Genomic DNA, 24,112 nt, shown 5'->3' with positions numbered 1-24,112 from the left:
TATGAGCATCTCAATAATGATTCTCATTCACTCTTGTTATGTTCTCTCTCTCTTTACTGTGACGAGCATGAGCATCTCAATAATGATTCTCATTCACTCTTGTTATGTTCTGTCTCTCTTTACTGTGACCAGCATGAGCATCTCAATAATGATAGTCATTCACTCTTGTTATGTTCTCTCTCTCTTGACTGTGACGAGTATGAGCATTTCAATAATGATACTCATTCACTCTTGTTATGATCTCTCTCTCTTGACTGTGACGAGCATGAGCATCTCAATAATGATTCTCATTCACTCTTGTTATGTTCTCTCTCTCTTTACTGTGACGAGCATGATCATCTCAATAATGATTCTCATTCACTCTTGTCATGTTCTCTCTCTCTTGACTGTGACGAGTATGAGCATCTCAATAATGATTTTCATTCACTCTTGCTATGTTCTCTCTCTCTTGACTGTGACGAGTATGAGCATCTCAATAATGATTCTCATTTACTCTTGTTATGTTCTCTCTCTCTCTTTACTGTGACGAGTATGAGCATCTCAATAATGATTTTCATTCACTCTTGTTATGTTCTGTCTCTCTTTACTGTGACCAGTATGAGCATTTCAATAATGATAGTCATTCACTCTTGTTATCTTCTCTCTCTCTTGACTGTGACGAGCATGAGCATCTCAATAATGATTCTCATTCACTCTTGTTATGTTCTCTCTCTCTTGAAATGATTCTCATTCACTTTTGTTATGTTCTCTCTCTCTTGACTGTGCCGAGTACGAGCATTCCAATAATGACTCTCCTGCACTTCTCCATGTTATCCTGTTACCTTCCATGTTTAGGGTTATTGTCACAAGTTTTTTGTTTGTTGTGTATCAACTTCCTATTCTCGGAATGAGCCGTCTTCGGTCCTCTGACCCGGTTCTCATTCCTTGCTTTGCAGTGGGATTTCTGGTCTCTCGGATAGCGGCTTATCTCAAGGCCACTGCAGTGAAATGGTTTCAGCATCGTTATACCTCCAGTCCACCACGAAACCTCCATGGTCACACAACCAATTTGAAATTCTCTCACCTTCCTTGCTTCAGTATGCTATGTACATGGCTTGAGTTTGCCTGGCTCTCTTGCTACCGACAGTAGCACTCCTCTTGGCTCTTGCTCTCGTCCGACTGCGGGACGGTGCACGTCTCACCTCTGCTACTCGAAGTCAGCGTGTGTTCTTGTTTGAAAGTCATGGGCTCTCTCTTCATTTCCCAAGGCTCCTACCCTTTTCAGATGGATGTAGCCATGAGGCTTCGCCTGCGGTAGTTATTCACTTTTCTCTTTCTATTGTGTATTCTCTTCGCCTCCACAGGTCCTCTCCTTCATCCCAGCAAGATGGGAGCTACCATGAAGGTTTTCAATTTCATGTTGACAATAACACATATTGACGTTTTCTTCACAGATATTGTTATCATGAAGGTTTAAAGATTTTACTTTGGTAAATCTTCTAGGGAGTTCCTCCTGGAAACAGGAGTCCTAGTCCCCAAGGGAGAGTCTCTCCAAGTGAGGTCCCACTTGCCTCTAGGGTATTGCAGAGCGGGCTAACCTCCTTAGCCTCACAGGGGAGGGTGCTTGCTTGGGAAGAAGGGACAAATTCCTTCGATTCATCACAACATACAGAGAACATTGGCCTATATCAAAATTGCAAGAATTCTTGGTACCCGCTATGAACATTTGTGAACTGTGGGCACCTAGTGTCTGTTCGGTAGTCAGCTGTATATGATGTAGCTGTCCTAGTGCGGAAAACATACCAGAACCTCTTGGAAATTCCCCACTGTTGCCAATAGCAGAGTCTGCCTCTGAAGGTAAGCCGATTTCCGGGCCAGTGTTGGGATTACCCAATGGTCAGTTGGTTTTCTGCGTGGGCTCTCTTCACTGTTGCGATGGGCATGTGTGGCTCCCTTCAGGACATGGGCGAGGGCGTGAATCCATCATCTACACCACACTAGCTGGAATTGGGAGGTTCACATGGACGATTCGTGGTCCTCTGCTTCGGTGCCCGGCCCACCCACCGCCCGTCCCACCGATATGGAAGAGTGATGACCTTCTCAAATACCCTATGCTTTCTCCAGCAGCACTTCCATGAATCGGCAAGGTACTTTGCCAATAGATGTGGTGTTTGCCCAAGAAGAATGATGGTTTCTTGGCCACATGCCATAAACAGTATTCAGATTCCCTTGGCAGAGTTAGGATTTGATTGGCGTGGTTGGAGTAGGTTAGCAGTTAGGAAATAAGAGTAAAGTCACTTAATGACTTTAAGTGAAGACAGCCTTTGACCTAGTTGATCACAGCTTACTAATGTCAAGGCTCGGAGAGGTCGCCAATTGCTCTGCAATTGCATCCAAATGGATCGCTTCCTTTCTGGGTCCCAGAATGGTAAGGGTTTGCGTGGGTGATAAACAATCTTCTCCTATCCCTCAGACATGAGGAGTCCCTCAGGGCTCCTGTCTGTCGCCGCTGCTCTTCAACCTTTACGTCCGGCCCCTTCTCGATCTTTTGAACAAACTTGGAGTGCAATATACAAATTACGCTGATGACACTCAGGTTGTTATTCAGTTGAGTGGGTCATACAACAGTGATTCGGAAACCATTAACCGAATATATAAGGCCATACAAGATTGGATGGCTTGTAATTCTCTTGCCCTTAATGATAAAAAGACTGAACTCCTTATTGTGGCATCTAAAAACACCTGGGCAAAACTGGATCCTAACTACGCCTCTTTCCATATTGCCAATAACACCATCATAGTTCAAAAGAAAGTCAAGACCTTAGGAGTAGTTCTTGATGAAGAACTCTCCATGAAATCCCATATTTCTAGCATTAAATCTAGTTGTGGTGTTATAAACAAGAGCATTAGATATATTCGACCATTCATATCGGAAGAGAACTGTGCTCTATTGTCCACTGCATTGATAAATTCAAGATTGGACTATTGTAACAGCCTCCTGGCGGGCACCACAGCCTCTATCATCCAATCCTTACAAGTGGCACAGCACAATGCCGTGCGTAACATTTTCAATCAGTCACGTCGCACACACATCTCTACTTTTAGAAAAAACTCCACTGGCTACCCATCAAACACCGCATAACGCATAAAATGATTACTACGACCCATAAATGCCTCAGTCTCAGCGGCCCAACCTATCTGTCATCCCGTATAGGCATCGAACCTAACGCGAGGAACCTTCGCTCTTCTTCTGCGGTCACTCTCAATTATCCTAAATTTAGAAAAGCCAAATTTGGAGGTTCTACATTGGATGCTCAGGGTCCCCTTTTGTGGAACACACTTCCAGCTGGTATACGGCAGATCCAGAGCTAGACCGCGTTCAAATGTGCCGTAAAGACTCACTTATTTAATCTGGAATAATCTCCTGACTCGCTTCTCCTTCTGCCTCTTATGCTTGTTTGTCTTTGTCTTGTTCTTGTTCTTTGTGTGCCCTGAGGCCCACGGGCATGTGGGTGCATTACAAAAATTAAAATAAATAAATAAATAAAAATGATTTCAGGAAAGCGCTCAACCACAGGTCACTGGCATAAAATGATCTTGTCTGCCCTGCCCACAAAGATGCATTTGAGTGGCATGCTTGCTTTTCCACGTGGATGCCAATTGCCCAAGAGATCTGAGTGCCACAGCAGAGGGCCAGTTCAAGGACTACTTCCGTACAAAAACCCTGACTGAGGTAGGTGCACCCCCACCCAACTTCAGTCATTAAGAGAAATCCCTGCAAAGCCAAGGCAAAGGCTGCGAGTACCATATTCAGACCATTTAAATGGCAGCGGTGCGCAGTGCACATCAACATAACAGAACAGAACATATTTTCACAGAGGCCCCACGCATTTTACCACCAATGGAACTAAAGACAGAGTTGTAAGACCTTGAATGTATGGCTGGAACAACAACCATCTTGGTGCACCATAAGGTGTGATTCCCACTTAACACCTGCTGAAGCCAAAAATCAGGGGCGAGGTGTGTTGGCAGCAACCCAGTTGTGTGTGAAGGCCCATGAGGGGCACTATGTCCGATGCCATCGGGCCTCTATACCCCCAGTGGCGGAAGCAGCTTTCGGTACCGGGGGGGGCGCATAGCTCAGGAAGGGGTTCCGGGATTCCAATTGATCCGTGGGTGATCCCTCGCATGTGGTACTTGTTTGCAGTGAAAGAACCTATTTCCACAAACTAGCGCGAGAGAGCATAGCGAGGCAGCCCAAAATAATTAAAGAGGGTTCTGGGGCGTGTCCCCCACCTGAATAGAAAATAATACGCTGATCACAATTTACAAATGTTTCACAAGGGAAACATGAAAAAATGATCCAGTCATAGGGCCTCATTACGACCCTGGCAGAATGGGTTAACGGGTGCTGCAAATGGATGTGGACCCGTTAATCCCATTCCCCCTGATTACGAGGATCCCTCGCGGGACCCGGTAAGGACACCTGGTAAAACCAGGCGTCCTCACCGGTTCCCGCGAGTGGACCAGGGAGCTAACAAAGGGGCGGTCATAATCGGCTCATTGTTAGCTCCCTGCACCCATTCCCATTGAGCCCTATGAGGGCTCAAATGGGAATGGGGAAGGTCTGGGCCCGGGTTCCCAGAGGGAGGAATAACCGGGCTCTCCAAACTCGGAATAGCCCGGTAATTCCCCATTCAGGGAACCCGGACCTGGTTTTGGTGGCAGCCATTCCGCCAATAGCGGCATAGCTCCTGCCAAAGCCGTGATGCGGTCCAATGTCATGATTCACAACCAGCCATGTCTGGTCAATATCTTCAGTAGAGAGTCCGAAATATTTCCTCAAATTAGTTAGAGCGACCGAGTGCAGTGAGGGAGCTCCGAATATTTTAGGGAGGGTCGGGCAGAGTCTAAAATAACGTGAAGGGATGCATTTTGCAGCACAAATTTTGCGGAAAATGGGGTGAAAAGCCATACGATTTACAGCTGGTTCTCTAGGACCTAAAGAGCCAACGTAAATTGTTTGGCTGTTAGGGTGACGCATGAGAAAATCCAGTACATGTAATGTCACCAACAGTGCACTTCTTTACACTATTTTCATGAGGCTGCTGCCACAATTGATCTATAACAGTAATGGTCACTCTAATACCCTTGCATGAGTCTATGGCCACAGCCTTTTCTCTGCCAGTGATGGTCACTGTGAATCACATGCATGAAGCTGCTGCCACAACCTATCTATGCCAGTAATGGTCACTGTAAATCACATGCATGAAGCTGCCACCACAACCTAGCTATACCTGTAATGGTCACTGTAAATCACATGCATGAAACTGCTGCCAGAACCTATCTATGCCAGTGATGGTCACTGTAAATCACATGCATGAAGTTGCTGCCTCAACCAAGCTATGCCAGTGTTGGTCAATGTAAATCACATTGATGAAGCCACTGCCACAACCTAGACATGCCAGTAATAGTCATTGTAATTCTCATTCATGAAGCCACTGCCATAACCTATCAATGAAGTAATGGTCAGTGTAAATCACATGCATGAAGCCGCTTCCACAACCTATCTATGCCAGAGATGGTCAGTGTAAATCACATGCATGAATCCGCGGCCACAACCTAGCTGTGCCAGTGATGATCAGTGTAAATCGCATCCAGATGTAGGATTTGTCATATTTGGTCATACCCCTCACCGTCTCTGGTTTTTTTCCTGTTCTTATTATCCTCTGGATTTGATCAGATAACCTTGGGGAATCCTTGCTGTTTGACTTTAGAAAGTATCCTATCTGATTTACCACTGGATCATTCTTGTTGCTAATTTGATTTCAATTTATGTTTCTTGTACTTTTTATTACTGGTGGTATCTCTTTTATTTGTGATGTGAAGTATTTGCTGATTTTCTCTGTATTTTGATATTGATAAATTTCATTTTTTGTAAAGGTTTGAACTAACCAAATACAATAAAATAAATGTTAAAAAAAATACATTTGCATGCATAAATCCGCTGCCACAACCTATCTCTGCCAGTGATGTTCAGTGTAAACCACATGCATGCATCTGCTGCCACAAACTAGCTATGCCAGTAATGTTCAGTGTAAATCACATGCATGAATACGCTGCCACAACCTAGCTATGCCAGTGATGGTCACTGTAAATCACATGCATCCATCTGCTGCCACAAACTAGCTATGCCAGTAATGTTCAGTGTAAATCACATGCATGAATACGCTGCCACAACCTAGCTATGCCTGTAATGGTCAGTGTAAATCAATATGGATGAAGCCTCTGCCACAACCCATCTATGCCAGTAACGATCCGTTTAGTTTACATCACACGCATAAAGGTGCTGCAGCCACAACCTAGCTATGCCAGTAATGGTCACTGTAAATCAAATGTATAAAGCTGCTGCCACTACCCATCTATGCCAATGATGGTCATTATAAATTACATGCATGAAAAGGCTGCCACAACATAGCTATACCAGTAATGGTTAGTGTAAATCACATGCATAAATCCGCTGCCACAACCAAGCTATGCCAGTGTTGGTCAATGTAAATCACATTGATGAAGCCACTGCCACAACCTAGCTATGCCAGTAATGTTCAGTGTAAATCACATGCATGAAGCCGCTGCCACCACCTATATATGCCAGTGAGGGTCAGTGAAAATGACATGCATGAATCTGTTGCCACAACCTAGCTGTACCAGTGATGGCCACTGTAAATCACATGCATGAATTTGCTGCCACACCCTAGCTGTGCCAGAGATGGTCAGTGTAAATCACATGCATACATCAGCTGCCACAGCCTAGCTCTGCCAGTGATGGTCAGTGTAAATCAATATGGATGAAGCCGCTGCCACAACCCATCTATGCCAGTAACGATCAGTTTACATCACATGCATAAAAGGTACTGAAGCCACAACCTAGCTGTGCCAGTGATGGTCACTGTAAATTACATTCATGAAGGTGCTGTCTAGGGTTACCTGAAGTTTTGCCAAGTCTGGTGGGAACCCATTTTAACATGATGGCCGTGTCGTCAGCGGAGCACTGGCAAAGAAGAGAGAATTGGACCTTGAATCTGAGGGCATGTGCAGGATTCAAAGGGTGCGACCCAAACCGGCAGCAATGGGGCATTTGCTCTATGTAGGGGGTGCACCCAGAGGGTTACAAGTAGGATGTGGCGGTAGCTGAGGAGCTGGGATAGGGAGGGGCGGAGGGGAGTGGGGGAGATTTGGAAGAATCTGGGCAGGATTGAGTGGAGGAATCAGCAAATGGGGAGAATTATTTGAAGAGTAGGGTCTTTGACCCCTCCATCCTGCACTTCAGGAAGGACTTGATCTTATCTGGGTTGGGTAATTTTGTGCAGAGTCAGCATGCATATCAGCAAAATGTCACCAAAAAGTGATAGGTGAAATGTTTTGAATTAATCTGAACCACTGGCGCTGCTCTGGGCAACCTTCCACACCACTGTTTTTTAGCTTGTCTGCGCCATTGCAAAAAGGGTCCAGCCATATGCAAATCAGTCAGGTACTGCCACCAGTAGGGTTGCTCAGAGCAATGCCAGAGGTTAGGATTCATTCCAAACCTTCCAGCCATCATCTCTTTTGCTTTGCGTAAGTCACCCCAAGTGGGACGGGTATGCCCAGACGTGGGTCCCATGTCTGCTGGGCCTAGAAACCTAAGCTAATCCTCACTGATGAGGCCCAACAAGGCTGAAACATGTCTGGGGATGCTTGTGGTCTCGTGCAGAAGGATGTGACCTAGCAGTTTGGGCTGGACTGCCCCTTTTGGGGTGGGGCCAAGCCTGATGTGCATATGGTCTTTCCCCTTTTGTTATGGCTTGGCAGGCAAAGAACGATCGTCTGGAGGGTTGCCCAGAGCAACGCCAGTGGTTATGATTAATTACAAACCTTTCAGGCATCACCTATTTCGTTTTGCGTACATCAGCAAAATGTCTGCTGCAACATGCTGGGCGTATTTCGAGGGGCAAACGTGGCACCTGCGACACCTACAAGGAGTGTGGCGCCATCGTCCAGGTGGGATATGACCTGGGACTGGACAACCGTCCTGAATCTTGAGGCAGGGATGAAAAGCTTGACTTTGTGCACGAGCACACAGAGGTATAATGCCGCGTGCATCTTTATGGGTGAGGCTTGTTTTGAATGAGGCATCACAGTCGATGGTTAAGTCGAGAGATTCTGCCCTGGGCGGGAGTTGAGGCGTGTATCGGTCGATCTTCTTGTCCGTCAGCCATTTCTGGGCACGGGCACGCCTGGTGGTGTTTCCTAGGAGATTGAGTTTCGGGTAGGCACTTGACCTCCCGGCTTGGATGAGGGACAGAGATGTAACTGGTGCACTTCATCTTTATATGAAGATGTGTGTTATCTGTGTCTTGACCCATCTTGATGTTGGTGTCCTGTTGCCATTTGTACACAACAACCACATCATTTAAAAAAAAATATATATTTATTTATTTGCATTTTTAAAGTGCTCACACAGCCCGGTGGCATCGAGGTGCTGTTACAGGAATATGTCTTAGTTGCATATTTATAACGCGCTTAATACTCAGAAGTTTATAAACGCCGACCCAGGGAACGAACCTATGCTGCTTCGTGTCGTCTTATTTCCAAGGCGAGCATGTTGCGGCTGAGCTATCTTCTCGGTTTCATTACTTACCTACTGTGGCAGTGAGGAGTACTTACAGTTCCCGTCATTCACCCCACCCAGGAGCATTACATTTAAAGCCCAGATAGCATGGCACCCAGTACTCGCGATGGCAGATATCTTGGGCAAAAAAGGTGTAAAAGAACATTTTAAGCACTCGACACCCAGGTCATAGGAGGTCAATGGGCGCCCCTCTTTGGCGTCTCGTCCACCTTTTTTAAATCAGTGTGAAAGAGACTGGTGGGATGCCCCAAACGGAAGCTTCGGGGCATTGTGTTGGCATTGATGTGAAACCGGTTTATATGCCTGGGAGATGCAGCCTAAAATCGAGGTGGATTTGGCTTGAGTTTGGGTGTCCCTTTCAGCTTTGCCAATAAGTGGTATTCATCTTAAAAACACTTTGAAGCTTATGACTGAAAGTGCAACTATTTTATTAAATGGAAAAAAGCCTGAGAGGATTAGTCTTGCTTTTGGTTGAAGATGCAATTTTGCCCTAACCTGTCAGTGCAATGAAGCTTTTTGATAGAATTGGAGAGGTGACAAGAGGATCTTCCTATATTCTCTTTAAGCAGGCTGAATTTTAGTTCAAAGTTTCAGTTAATATGCAACTTTCAGTGGGAGAGGGGCGCGGTGAACCACTGTATCCCGCTACCTTGCTCTGTACACCCGAATGGCGCCGGCTCAGCCATTCTTCTTCACTCTTCCGGGGATCAGCCTTAGGCTCAGCCCGCGCTATTAACTATCAAAGTAGATTTGGAAGGTCCTGTATGGTCCTACACTGCAGAATGTAAAGTACTGTTTATAGCGGTGGTGGGACTTGGCTGGGCTCCATGACCTGACTTTTGTGGCTTTTGGTCCACTGAGTGCCTCCTGCCGGGTATTTTGGGGGTTCTGCTGCTAAGGTCACTCACTAGGGGGACAGAAAAAGGCTAGTTTTTGCAGTCCAATAGATTACTTCTTCAGGATGAGTGATTAAATAAAAGCACTAAAGTCATGGAACCCAATTTCATTTTGAAAGCAATGTCACGAATAGAAGATTGAGGAAAGAGCCAGTGGGTTGGTTTGGTAAAGGCGCTTTGCTACCGGACCTCCACTGTGGCGAGTGTAGTTTCTCGAGTGAGTGATTTTTAAAGTAACTCCCTGCGGGCCTTGTCCTCATGATTGAGGTCACACACCCGTTGAAAATAAAACACCAGCTGGGGCCAGATTGCAGAAACTTTGCACCGGTGCAAGGTTTGCCCTATTTTTAAAAACAATGGGACACATTGGAAAACTATTGCTCCATGACAAGTGTAGGTTGTCATGGTATAAGCACCGGGCAAAAACTGCCCCAGTGCAAAAAAAGAGACCTTTTCAATGCGTTTTTTTACCAGGGCAAAGTTTGCCCGAGTGCTAATGCCATTCCATATTAGCACTAGGGAACATGTGCCCTGTTGCAATAATGCAGTGAAAATGTATCTTTTTTGCCCAGGGGCACTTTTCGCCGTGGTGCTTATACCCTGCCAAACTACACTTGTCATGGTGCAATAGCTTACTAATGTGTCCCACATTACTTAGTGCTAATACCGTGCAAACTTTGCCCTAGTGCTAATACCGTGCAAACCTTGCACTTGCACCGGTGCAAAGATTCTGTAATCTGGCCCCTGGTGCACCCGGATAAACTACATGTTGTCCTATGATATGGAACACTATGCGGCTTTCGGTGCACGTGCATGCTCCCACACACACATACAGACACCCGCGCACACACAAGCACAAACACCCACACCCGCACACAAACAAACCCACCTCTCTTTAGTGGTGGCGCTTTGCCTGGCACCAGGAAGCCCTTGGGCCGCTGTTTGCACTTTATAAGCAGACATAGCACATAACACACACATCCACCCAACCCAGCCACCCAAAAGGGCGGTAAAACACAAAAATATCTCCTCACCAAAGATTCATAAGTTCAATGGTGGCCATGTTTTAAAACGTACCAGTTGCAGACATGGTTAAAGTGATTGAGGATGTCGACGCCTACACAAGCTTTCTACGACACTCTGCAGGATCTACAGCGTGGCATTTATACCCAATGAAAACTGGTGGCACTGCCACAGTCTTCCAGGTAAGCATAGGTCTGAAAATGAAGTACATTTTGGGAACCCTAAACCAGGGTTGTCCAACTCCAAGCCTCGAGGGCCGGATCCACATGGGGTTTTCAGGATACCCCTCATTAATATTCATGAGATAGGTTTACATACAATGATTATAAATGTATGCAGATGTGTGCTCATGAATATTAATGAGGGTATCCTGAAAAACCAGCAGGATTCCGACCCTCAAGACCCAGAGTTGGACAACCCTGCCCTAAACAGAGACTCAGAACCCCTGATTCCGAAATAAAAACAGGATTCGGGAAGCCAGGGAGCGGGTTCCAAAATTGTGTACCCTTCACCCATAATTCATGTCAAGATGGTCAGGGTAGTGTGTGTGTTTTTTTTCTCTCTCTCTCTCCCTCTCTCTCTCTCTCTCTCCCTCCGTCTCCCTCTCTCTCCTTCCCCTCCTCCCCAATTCCCCTCACCCCTCTCTTTTCCCCGACCCCCTCCTCAGCACGAAGCCCAGTGCACATTATGCAATTATTAATTCAAACATACATCCCTTTTATCACAGATATATTTGTCAAATATATAGAGGCATGCTCCTTGTGTTCCAAAAATGCTCTTGGACTGCATACAAAGCAGCCTGGAACCCCCATTTGTGCTATTTACCCTCTTGCCTCATCTTATCGGGGTATTTTAAAGAGTGCACCGGAGGTGTCAGACTACATCTTGGAACAATAACATTTTAACAGAAAGCAATTTCAATGGTTATTCTAGGTTTTTATAATGTGCGTTGTTGGGAAGGAGATCATTACAAATGAACATTTTACAATCTCCAAGAAGAGCACATGTACCACGGCAGTGCAATTAAGTTCTATGTTTGTGCAAGACAGTTCTGAGGCAGAGAATAAACACCATTATGTCCTGTATAATGTCTTCCGTTCTTGGAAAAGGGCGAACTTATAAGCAATTATCGGTTTCTTCTGTGAGCCCCAAGGATGTGTTTGCCTTTGCATACTGATGACTGATTGCACACACAAACACAGGTGTAGACCCTGTCGCCTGATCCTCGTGCTCCTGATCAGGTCTATGGGAACTCCAGCCGCCCCCGGACACCCTATCTGCGCCCCACTCCCATACCCTTCCCCCGCCCTCATTACGGTGCTAGGCTGGAAACCCACCTAGGGGAGGCCTCTGCCGCTTTCATTCGAAACTTACCAAACGGAAGCAGGAGCGCAGCACGTAATTCAACGACTCCTTACAGAATTCATTCTTTGCATACTTTTGGTGCGCCACAGAATGTCTTCGGGAGGATAGCTCAGGGGCAACGTGCTCGGCTTGGAAGCGGGACGTCACGGAGCACCACGGGTTCGATCCCTCTGAGTATTAGGCGCGTTATAAATAACCTCTCATATCATATATCATCTCCCGCAGATTTCTCATCTCGCCTCCGGTGGGACAGGGCAACCCTTCCTGGTCTAGCACTACTCAATTCGGACGGCTACTGCTGCGCGTAGAGCACACACTTTAGTCGCCCATTTAGGCTTTCCTCATGTGATCCCGCAGCCGGGGTAACACATAAGCGCCTGGCTGCTCCCTGAAGAAAGAGCCTGTGGTACAGATTGCACTGGGTTTTCGAGTTTGCCTCGCCTTCTAATTTGGAAAATGATGGACTTCCACGTGATTAAAGAGAGTGTAAACTACGACAGAACAGAGGGATTACCCCCAGGGCCAAGGAAGGCTTTACTCATCCTCTAATTAAACATTAAAAAAATGAACAGTTCCACAGCCCGCCCTCTTTGGATATATCTGTGTTTTCCTCTGGTTATGCGACTGTCCGCAATGGTGGGGTGAGTAAAGCCAACCAGTGGAGTAACTTTGCTGAAAAGGGTGTGGGGGGAGGAGGGGAAGGGCATGACAGCTAAAGGAAAGGGGACTCCCAAAGAGGGGGACAGAATGGTATGCCACACAAGGTGGGGGGGACAGACACCATTGTACCCCCCCTAAACGCCCATGCCAACGCACACCTGACAACGTGATGAGAAGGAGAGAACACGAGCAGATTGTAGACACATCTCGGGTACAGCACAGAAAGTGAGAGAGAGCGCGCAGGAAGCGAGAGAGACATCACAGAGAGAGAGGTCACAGAGAAAGACCGAGAGCACGCGACAGACCGAGATGGGCGTATGTCGTGCCGTTTACACAGCCTGCTGGGTGGTAGCAGCCAAACTAAAGATTGATGTCTGGAAGGTTTTGAATAAATCATAAGCACGGGCACTGCTTTGGGCAACCCTGCAGACTGTCGCTCAGCGCCTGCCAAGCCATTACACAAGGGGGAAGACCTTATGAAAATCAAGCTTTGCCCCTGCACCAAAAGTGGGTAGTCCAGCCCAAACTGCTAGGTCACATCCCTACCACACAGCATCGTAGGAAACCCCTAGAAATGACATCCCTTCCACACAGCACCGCAAGACACCACAGACATGACTTCCCTTCCACAAAGCACCGCAAGAAACCCCAGACATGACATCCCTTCCACACAGCACCACAAGAAACCCCAGACATGACTTCCGTTCCACACAGCACCGCAAGACACCCTATCCACACAGCACCGCAAGAAACCCCAGACATGACGTCCCTTCCACACAGCACCGCAAGACACCCCAGACATGACATCCCTTCCACACAGCACTGCAAGAAACCCCAGACATGACGTCCCTTCCACATAGCACCGCAAGAAACCCCAGACATAAAATCCCTTCCAGACAGCACCGCAAGAACCCCCAGACATGACATCCCTTCCACACAGCACCGCAAGAAACCCCAGACATGACGTCCCTTCCACACAGCACCGCAAGAAACCCCAGACATGACATCCGTTCCACACAGCACCGCAAGAAACCCCAGACATGACTTCCCTTCCACACAGCACTGCAAGAAACCCCATCCACACAGTACTGCAAGAAACCCCAGACATGACGTCCCTTCCACACAGCACCGCAAGACACCCCAGACATGACATCCCTTCCACACAGCACTGCAAGAAACCCCAGACATGACGTCCCTTCCACATAGCACCGCAAGAAACCCCAGACATAAAATCCCTTCCAGACAGCACCGCAAGAACCCCCAGACATGACATCCCTTCCACACAGCACCGCAAGAAACCCCAGACATGACGTCCCTTCCACACAGCACCGCAAGAAACCCCAGACATGACATCCGTTCCACACAGCACCGCAAGAAACCCCAGACATGACTTCCCTTCCACACAGCACTGCAAGAAACCCCATCCACACAGTACTGCAAGAAACCCCAGACATGACGTCCCTTCCACACAGCACCGCAAGACACCCCAGACATGACATCCCTTCCACACAGCACTGCAAGAAACCCCAGACATGACGTCCCTTCCACACAGCACCGCAAGAAACCCCAGACATGAAATCCCTTCCACACAGCACCGCAAGAACCCCCAGACATGACATCCCTTCCACACAGCACCACAAGAAACCTCAGACAAGACGTCCCTTCCACACAGCACCGCAAGACACCCCAGACATGACATCCCTTCCACACAGCACCGCAAGAAACCCCAGACATGACATCCCTTCCACACAGCACTGCAAGAAACCCCAGACATGACAGCCCTTCCACACAGCACCACAAGACACCCCTGACATGTTTCAGCTGCATTAGGCCACATCAATGAGGTGTGGCTCGGTCTGCAGGCACAGCCGGGCAAAGGGCCCTCTCTTCCTGTACTTCCAGGTCAGGCTGCAACATGACAGCTTTGAAGGATCCCCCGAGAAATTGCCAGTGGTTAATATTCATTCATAACCTTCAATTGTGTATCCGTCCGAGGGTAGTGGCAGATCGGTGTCAGCCAGTAGTGGGTTTGTCGTCAGGGTGCCCTCAGAGATGTGTCAGCCAACTGATGGCATGCCGACAGAGTAAGCAGTGCGGGGGAAGATACCACCGCAGGGGGGCTGAGGGGGTGGTGGCAACCGTAGCAGTTTGCTTCGATCTGTGGCTGTGCACGAGCGTGGCTGTGATAAGTGCTTATTTTGGGCATGGAAGGCCTACATGACTGTTCTGCCATATGTGTAACTCCATGCAGCAGGGCCACTTTCTGCACGTCCTCAGTCCTCTGCAGACGTTCCACTCGCAGGAAATTATCTTATGCTCTGGGTCCAATGAAAACAAAACGCTCGACCATCCGTGCCCCTCACTGAGCGGAGTCATGGATGGCTTTATCCCCTTAAGTGCCAGGCTATTATGCAAGTCTATGCAAAAAGGACGAGCATACGTAATAGACCCCAGACTCTGAAGGGCTCCTCAAGGGGTTTTATTTGGTCACGGGTCAGGCAGGGTGCTGGTATGGGCTTCCATCACTCAACCTGCAGTCCGCTGCCACGGTCCGAACCTGGGCGTCCCTAACACCCAGATTTTCCAACTAGCCATGGTTAATAGCTGCTATTTAATGTTAGCTGATGGTGGGGGCCTAAAGGCAAATCCTCACCTCCCTGGCTCCCTCCATGGACTTTCCAGGGGTGCACTGGCCTCACACTTAATAGAAACTGATGGTTCGAAAGTGCCAAGATCAGACACCCTGGTGCAGCCACTCCTTCCCTCCCTCTCTCTCTCTCTCTCTCTCCTCTCCCTGATCTCCGCACTCCCTCCATTCTACACTCTCTGCCGTCCTGCCACACTTTATTTGGTTGTCTTCCCCACTCTCTCTCTTCTGTCCCCCCCCCCCATGTCAGCACTCCTTCTCTATCTCCTATTACCTCAACCCTCTCTCGTCTCCTCTGCCCTCGCTACTCTCCACATTCACATCACCTCTGCATTCAATCCCTTATCTATGCCTCGAGGCTCTGAATGCGTCACACACTCTCTCCGCCAATCTCTTCCAACTACCAGTGCTCCTGCTTTATTCCGCCCTCACCACTATGCCCACTGCTGCCTTGCACTCTATCCACACCTTCCTACCATACACTCTGGCACCGTGACTCTCCCACTTATTCCACCCTACAGCTTTGCTCCCCCCCTCTCGATCTTCACACCCCTTTCACACCACCTTCTCACACTACAGACAACTGGTACCATGCTCTCTCACATCCAACACCTCACCTGCACCCTGCTCCAGCTCCGCCTCCAACTCTTCAGTCCTCCATCCTCTGCCCGGTCTCCCGGTCCACCTCCACACCTCCCGACCTCATCCATACAATCCACACTCTGTCTCATATTCACTTTTTTTTCAAACAGTTCTCTTCCTGGCTCTATCCCTGGACCCCTGCCATTGGTTCCCGGACTCACCTGCCTGTGTGAGCTCATCTGTAGCTATACTTTCTCCAGGGGCTGTGTAACATATGTACAAAGCTGCAATACCCCTCTTATCTGACTGGGATTTCATTAAACAGCAACAGTTCCCCATACGGCCGATATGTTGGTCCTGTGCCTTGTGTTCCTCTCGGTGTGCATCACACCTTGTTCTTATCCACCAGTGGATCCAGATTTACACTCGTGATCTGCCTCCTTGTTAGGTTTATTCTTCACAGGCCATATTTCCTGTCTGTCTGTGGATTACCCACCAGGGGTTTAGACTCGGGCATCCCCCAACCTCATCAGAGAAGCCACAGCTGCTTACCACACCTTCATGGCTACGTCCTCCCAGCTTGTCGCGTCCTCCCAGCTTGTCGCGTCCTCCTAGCTCGTCGCGTCCTCCTAGCTCGTCGCGTCCTCCCAGCTTGTCGCGTCCTCCCAGCTTGTCGCGTCCTCCCAGCTTGTCGCGTCCTCCTAGCTCGTCGCGTCCTCCTAGCTCGTCGCGTCCTCCCAGCTCGTCGCGTCCTCCCAGCTTGTCGCGTCCTCCTAGCTTGTCGCGTCCTCCTAGCTCGTCGCTCTCTTAACGTCCGGGCTGCCACCCACGCATAATTCTAATCATTGCTCTTCCTTCTTCCTCCCTCTGTGTTCCCTGGGTGCATTGTTCACTTCACACTTTCTGTAACACTCATACACCATCTCACACTCCCCTTATCCCCCCCCCATTGGCACAACACACCTATGAGTGATACATGCAAGTGAACTGTCATTTCTTATTCTTATGAGCCTTGAGCCTTGAAAATGACCTGTAAGGTCGAAACACATGTCGGCAATCACAATAAAAAAAGTTGTCTAAAACAGAATACAAGACTTTTCGGGTATGATTAAAGAGAATTAATTGCAGAAAGTTGAACGAGGATTCGTCAAGTGTTCAGCTTGTATATGGAGGGTCTCGCACCAAATTCTCCATCATCAAACGGGGCTAGTGGGGCACTTTCGCGAGGAGAACGTTCCCAGACGCAGCAGAGCACACAATATTTCAACCAACAGGCGCAGTGGGGCTACATTTCTATTGCTCCCCATCGCCACGTGGAGTTTGCGAGTCAAGAAAACGTGGGAAACGGTCAGGCCTCGCGCTCTGGGTTTGTCACCGTTCAGGAGCCTCCATGGTTTTAGGGCAGTAGCAGCTAGAGGTTGCATCGGACCTTTGGAAGTAGAGTGATGGTCTAGCTGTGAAGCAAAAGGGCTTCCTCCCCAACCAGCCTGGTGTGGGAGGAGCTCTCTGCATGCTTTCTCCAATGCCACAAGAGGGAGTGGCAAACTCCACGCCATTGCAAGAAGGCGAGCCATAGTAATACCCATGACCGTAGTATGACCCCTACACAAGGGCCCAGAAGGGTAAGCTCCAAAGACTACCCATTGAAATGTGCTCTAGAAGTTCAGTTATACATTCTGGCACAAGGAGACCTGGGTTCCCATGCTGGCTTTCCCATGTTATGGGTGAGCCTGGGCAAACATCTCCCTGCCACTTAGTGCCCTTCCTTGCCGAAATTGGTAGTGCCTAGAAACAGGTGCCAATAATAGGAGCTATATAAAATGGAAAGTAATGCAACATGGCCTTGTATAGCACGGTGTATACCAAGATGAAGTTGCCAACAGAACACCACTCCTCTCACTATCCTACTCCTACTTCACCTACTAACCCATCCCGCCTTCTCGTTTACAGATCCGCCACAGCGCCTGGGGACCAACTCCGTTGGTGACGGTGCGCGGTACAAATACCTTTAACATTTAACAACCTAAACATTTTTACAGCCTCTAGGCACTATACAGATGTTTACATTTACAGTACACGGTGCTTCCTCAGCCATGTTGGGATAACAACTTTGAATGGTCAATCTATGCTCGCAATGCCCCCCCCCAGCCCCCACGCCCTTCCCTCACTCACTCACTCACTCACTCACTCACTCACTCACTCACCATTCGTCCTCTCTGAGGTGTTTATGAGGCATCTTCTGTTCGGTCATCACTTGAGGGTGCAACTCCAGCTGAAAAACAAGAAAAGCGAAATACATTTAGAGCCGGTTCCCTCCTCACTGATCAAGCCCCCCTTTTCAGCCTGGATTTCAGTCTAATGAACAGTTAAAGGCGTCACTTTGCATTATCTCCAGGCAGCAGGACATAGGCGCCAAGTCGCGGTCATGCTTACTCGTGTGCGCACACATACTGCGTATGTTAACGCGGGCCCAAAAGAATATGCATACATGATCGGAAAGTACAAGGAATTGGGTGCACATCATTGTAACATTGGACTTCAAATATGGGGTGGAACGTCTTGTTATGATGAGCTAAATAAATGGGGATAACGGTAATAGAGGTTCAGTGCTGAGGCGCACAATGGAACGTTCATTCCCATGCATGTTGCCATGACAGCCCCATTGTTTCTACTGATTGGAGAATAAAATATCCAATAGCATCTCGTCCATCTGCCCTCTTAAATGTTAAGTCGTTTTTTGGAAAGGGCCCCGGTGGTTATTCATAATGAATGAAAGTTTTTTTAGGAGGCCTAGCTCATCGTATCTATCCCACCAGCCCTTTATAAATGTATGTACAACTAGCATTTATTTGAATAATATACTGTGCCGTAAACAAAACATGCTGGCATATTTAAGACTACTTCTGAGGCTCCAGAAGTGGATGTCTTTGATTTCCTGGCCCCTATTTTCTGGAGGTTTCTACTTTTCTTTCAAGTAAAAATTGCCAAAGAGGCCTCACTGAAGCCCCGGTATTGCGAACACCTACTACTGAAGTGCCACAAGGTATGTGGTATGGAGTATGATAAACTTTACCAATTCATAACAGTCTTTCTGGTGCTTGTATCTGTTTCGAATAAAATGCTATGCCATTTAGTGGGCGATGCAGACTCCAGCAGCTGTTTTCTTCAAAAACATGAATGAGTGCCAACAGAGGTATTCATGCCACACTATCCGTCTCCTATTTGTGCACGTACCCTTAATGCCCCTGTGTGCCCCGCCTTAGACCCTCCGGTTTTTGTTTTTTGTTTTTCCGGCAGGAGTGCAGTTCTGTTGAAATAATTCTATAGGAACCGAACAGTGGCACTGCCGATAACTGCAGAGTTCCACCAGCCACTAAAACACTTAAAGTCATGCCTGGCTTCGATTCCCTTCTTTACAATAATTTTCTTTGTCAATTCACAGCGATTTGTTGACAAACAAGAAGACATTTATGCCAGGTTTGTATAGTATGCAGATGGAGTTTAGCAAAGGAGAGCAGAAGTCTGAATGGTACCACTTTTTGTAAACCCCGACCCTGTCTTCTAAACATATTTTTACTAAACTGTTTCAGTTTTTTTTCCAATCAAACAGATTCAACATGTATTCCATATTTTAACATATATCTCTTGCATCTGGGCGAGAAAGGGGTCATAAAGTAAGGACTATGATGGAAAACAGAATAGTGCAAAGAATAAAATACCCCCAAGGCAGGTCAAAAGGAAGTTACAAGTCACCTCAAAGTTCTGTGCCTTCATAAGGGATCTTGACCAGTGATTTGTAATCTCGTACTATATGGATAGCGGGAACGTAATCTTATATAACATTATGAGATGAAAAATCCCTTACAATCCTCCAGTTGTGATATCACAACTGCCTGATCATATCTGAAACCTGCACTTGTGATGTCAGTCAACATTTACAGCCAGAAAGCAACGCTCCGGAAAGGCAACTACAGCCCTGGGACGCCCCACCTCAACATTGTGTGGAAGGCCTCGGTGCATCAATTCGCCGAAAACAGACATGAGAAACACAAATGACGGTGTTGGAGAACCTGCTAATAGCAGAAACTATCATTGCCTTTATTAATATTCAGGCTACAGTGACACACCTGTGTACTGTGCAGAGAAGGGAGTGTGGTTTGTGATTGAGCACACCTGCCTTTTGTGAAGTGCGTTATTAGGGAGATGAATGGATTGTGTCAGAAGGAAATATGAATGAAAATAAATATTAATTGGAGCTACAGGATTCATTGTAGTTTTGTTAACTGTACGTTTTGTAATATGGGGGTAGAGAAATAAAGTCCTGTTTTTGATACTGATGTTCTGAGCTGGTTCCTTTTCCCGTTACCATTCCTGGCACGAGTGGGAGATTAAAATAGACTAGAAATAAAGTTGGAGTTCAGAGCCACAGAGACATTTCTTTTGAGTTGAGCTCAATTCACCGGCAAGTGCATTTTCAGGAACCAAAAGATGGCCAGGCCCCCTCCTTCTCCGAGGCGGCTACCGGAGACGTGCCAGGCCTCTCCAGATACAAACTACTAATGAATGCACATACATTGCAACTTTCTCCTAATTTTAAGGGAGTATTAGATTACTTCAAAAAAGAAAATGTCCATCGTCATTAAAAAGTATTAAACAGCAGCACCCTCCTCCTCCCCCCTGCAAGCCACACAAAACGTAGCAGCCACGCTCATCCTCCACTGGCACCAAAATATTCACCGGCTCCCCTGCTCTCGCCCGGCTCCACCGGCTCCCCTGCTCTCGCCCGGCTCCACCGGCTCCCCTGCTCTCGCGCAGCTCCACTGGCTCCCCTGCTCTCGCGCAGCTCCACCGGCTCCCCTGCTCTCGCGCAGCTCCCCCTGCTCTCGCGCAGCTCCCCCTGCTCTCGCGCAGCTCCACCGGCTCCCCTGCTCTCGCCCAGCTCCACCGGCTTCCCTGCTCTCGCCCAGCTCCACCGGCTCCCCTGCTCTCGCGCAGCTCCCCCTGCTCTCGCGCAGCTCCACCGGCTCCCCTGCTCTCGCCCAGCTCCACCGGCTCCCCTGCTCTCGCGCAGCTCCACCGGCTCCCCTGCTCTCGCCCAGCTCCACTGGCTCCCGGACCCCAGAGAATTACCTTCACAGGACTCTGCATTGTATTCAAGGCCATCCAGCACAAAACCCTATCTTATCTCCACGACAAACTCAAGCCCATCACCCCCACAACCTCCAGAAAAGCAAGCCAGCATCTCCTAGACTTTCCACCCTGCAAACTAACATGCAGCCAAAAACAAGCATTCACCCGCTGGGCCCCCAGGGCATGGAACCTACCTCTTTCCATACGTACTGCACCCTCCATCACAAACTTCAGAAAGGCCCTCACGCACACCCGTGTACCCACACATACCCCCCCCCCCCCGCCCTCCTTCACTGCTACCTCTCCTCTAGCCCACGCTTCCGCTCCTGTCCTGAAAGCATGCTTTCAGCTTCTGTGCACACTCCCACCTTGTCAGCCTTTGAACCATGTAAGGTACTCCAAGACTCTCTGGGCAGGACCAGCGCTGAGCATACAATAATAATGTGCCCCATCAGGTACACATTAAGGACGCGATGAGGTCAGCGCCAGCAACATGCGTAACTGACTGCACCCTGGTATCGTACAGCTGGGGGTACCTTGGCCTGTACAGTAGCAGTATTAATATTTCTGCTACTGCTAAAATTACCAAACCACAGGCTCTAAGCATGAAGCAGAAGGCCACGAGCCGGGAATCAACCTTTTAAGTCGGATTTTCAGACACTTTACATAAATAATGAGACATGGATTGCGGTGCCAGCTTCTCTGGCAGTGCGCTTAGCGTTAATAACCAGTACGGGGGTTGGGGAGGGGGGGGCACTTATGTAAGGAAACTGAATTTAATCTGGGCGATTATAACACATTACAGGCCTGTTGGAATGTCTGGGGGCAGGAGAAGTAAACACAAGTTGCTATTAATAGGAACAGAGATAGGAACATAAGCAGCGCCCCTGCAGACCATAACAGCGGCTTTGGGGAGCCGGATGTCTAATGTGTGCGCAAATTACGGACTAAACCCCGTCCACGCGACTCTGCGATGATGAAGAGCGAACCGCACCCACTTCTGAAATACTGGCATTATATGGAGGAGTGGGTCCATTCTCAGTGCCACAGCCCAAGAGAAGGAAGCGGCAGAGCGGGGTTTCCCAAGCTGTTCCCGCAAGCATCATTTACCCTATCATGCGTGCCAACCATTCCAGGGAAAAATACTGCTATTCGTCACGTTCTCCTGTCTAAAATGATACTTTCCCCAATGCATTCCTGTGGGGAAATTGTTGTCTCCTGATTTCTCTGAGGAAACCTCCTCCCTCCCGGGTGCCGCGCAATGTTGGCATGTATGTAATATCGAAGCGCGGCGAGTTATGAGGATTTGACAAGGTGACTCGGATACATTATCAGGCCAGCCTGGATGCACCACCCTCAAAAATCCTATAGAGACACCAACTAAGCCACTCGAAGGGGTTAATTAAATAAAACTCCTAATAGTCCTCAGACAACAGAACCCCACAACTCTGCAATCAATTTACGTATCACAGCCCCGGCCACAGCAACCTCGCACCGTGGGCATGCAAGGCTGCCCCGGCTAATGCATCCTCACCCCGTGGACATGCAAGGCTGCCTCGGCTAATGCATCCTCACCCCGCGGGCATGCAAGGCTGCCCCGGCTAATGCATCCTCACCCCGTGGGCATGGAAGGCTGCCCCGGCTAATGCATCCTCACCCCGTGGACATGCAAGGCTGCCCCGGCTAATGCATCCTCACCCCGCGGGCATGCAAGGCTGCCCCGGCTAATGCATCCTCACCCCGTGGGCATGCAAGGCTGCCCCGGCTAATGCATCCTCACCCCGTGGGCATGGAAGGCTGCCCCGGCTAATGCATCCTCACCCCGTGGACATGCAAGGCTGCCCCGGCTAATGCATCCTCACCCCGCGGGCATGCAAGGCTGCCCCGGCTAATGCATCCTCACCCCACGGACATGCAAGGCTGCCCCGGCTAATGCATCCTCATCCCGTGGGCATGCAAGGCTGCCCTGGCTAATGCATTCTCACCCCGTGGACATGCAAGGCTGCCCCGGCTAATGCATCCTCACCCCGCGGACATGCAAGGCTGCCCCGGCTAATGCATTCTCACCCCGTGGACATGCAAGGCTGCCCCGGCTAATGCATCCTCACCCCGTGGACAAGGCTGCCCCGGCTAATGCATCCTCACCCCGGGGGCAAGGCTGCCCCGGCTAATGCATCCTCACCCCGTGGACATGCAAGGCTGCCCTGGCTAATGCATTCTCACCCCGTGGACATGCAAGGCTGCCCCGGCTAATGCATCCTCACCCCTTGGACATGCAAGGCTGCCCCGGCTAATGCATCCTCACCCCGTGGACATGCAAGCTGCCCCGGCTAATGCATCCTCACCCCGTGGACAAGGCTGCCCCGGCTAATGCATCCTCACCCCGTGGACAAGGCTGCCCCGGCTAATGCATCCTCACCCCGTGGACATGCAAGGCTGCCCCGGCTAATGCATCCTCATCCCGCAGGCATGCAAGGCTGCCCCGGCTAATGCATCCTCACCCCGTGGGCATGCAAGGCTCCCCGGCTAATGCATCCTCATCCCGCAGGCATGCAAGGCTGCCCCGGCTAATGCATCCTCACCCCACGGACATGCAAGGCTGCCCCGGCTAATGCATCCTCATCCCGTGGGCATGCAAGGCTGCCCCGGCTAATGCATTCTCACCCCGTGGACATGCAAGGCTGCCCTGGCTAATGCATCCTCACCCCGTGGGCATGCAAGGCTCCCCGGCTAATGCATCCTCATCCCGCAGGCATGCAAGGCTGCCCCGGCTAATGCATCCTCACCCCGTGGGCATGCAAGGCTCCCCGGCTAATGCATCCTCATCCCGCAGGCATGCAAGGCTGCCCCGGCTAATGCATCCTTACCCCGTGGACATGCAAGGCTGCCCCGGCTAATGCATCCTCACCCCGTGGGCATGGAAGGCTGCCCCGGCTAATGCATCCTCACCCCGTGGACATGCAAGGCTGCCCTGGCTAATGCATTCTCACCCCGTGGACATGCAAGGCTGCCCCGGCTAATGCATCCTCACCCCTTGGACATGCAAGGCTGCCCCGGCTAATGCATCCTCACCCCGTGGACATGCAAGCTGCCCCGGCTAATGCATCCTCACCCCGTGGACAAGGCTGCCCCGGCTAATGCATCCTCACCCCGTGGACA

General features: G+C 49.2%; 1 protein-coding gene across 5 annotated transcripts in view; it reads right to left on the bottom strand.

Annotated features, from left to right (window-relative positions):
- Positions 1-24,112, bottom strand: part of PLXNB1 (plexin B1) — an 830,120-nt gene that overhangs the window by 388,942 nt on the left and 417,066 nt on the right. For 3 of the 5 annotated variants that reach the window (XM_069643229.1, XM_069643227.1, XM_069643226.1), the window contains exon 2: positions 18,028-18,095. The exons of the other annotated variants lie outside the window; for them this stretch is intronic. The gene's annotated coding sequence lies outside the window, so the exon portion shown is untranslated. The remainder of the gene's footprint in view (positions 1-18,027; positions 18,096-24,112) is intronic. 5 annotated transcript variants of the gene reach the window in all.

Source organism: Ambystoma mexicanum, chromosome 2p (assembly GCF_040938575.1).
Source record: "Ambystoma mexicanum isolate Mex_15411 chromosome 2p, UKY_AmexF1_1, whole genome shotgun sequence".
NCBI classification, from domain to species: Eukaryota; Metazoa; Chordata; class Amphibia; order Caudata; family Ambystomatidae; genus Ambystoma; species Ambystoma mexicanum.
Note: the sequence above shows the minus strand (reverse complement) of the source record. Positions and strands in the feature narration are given on the sequence as shown.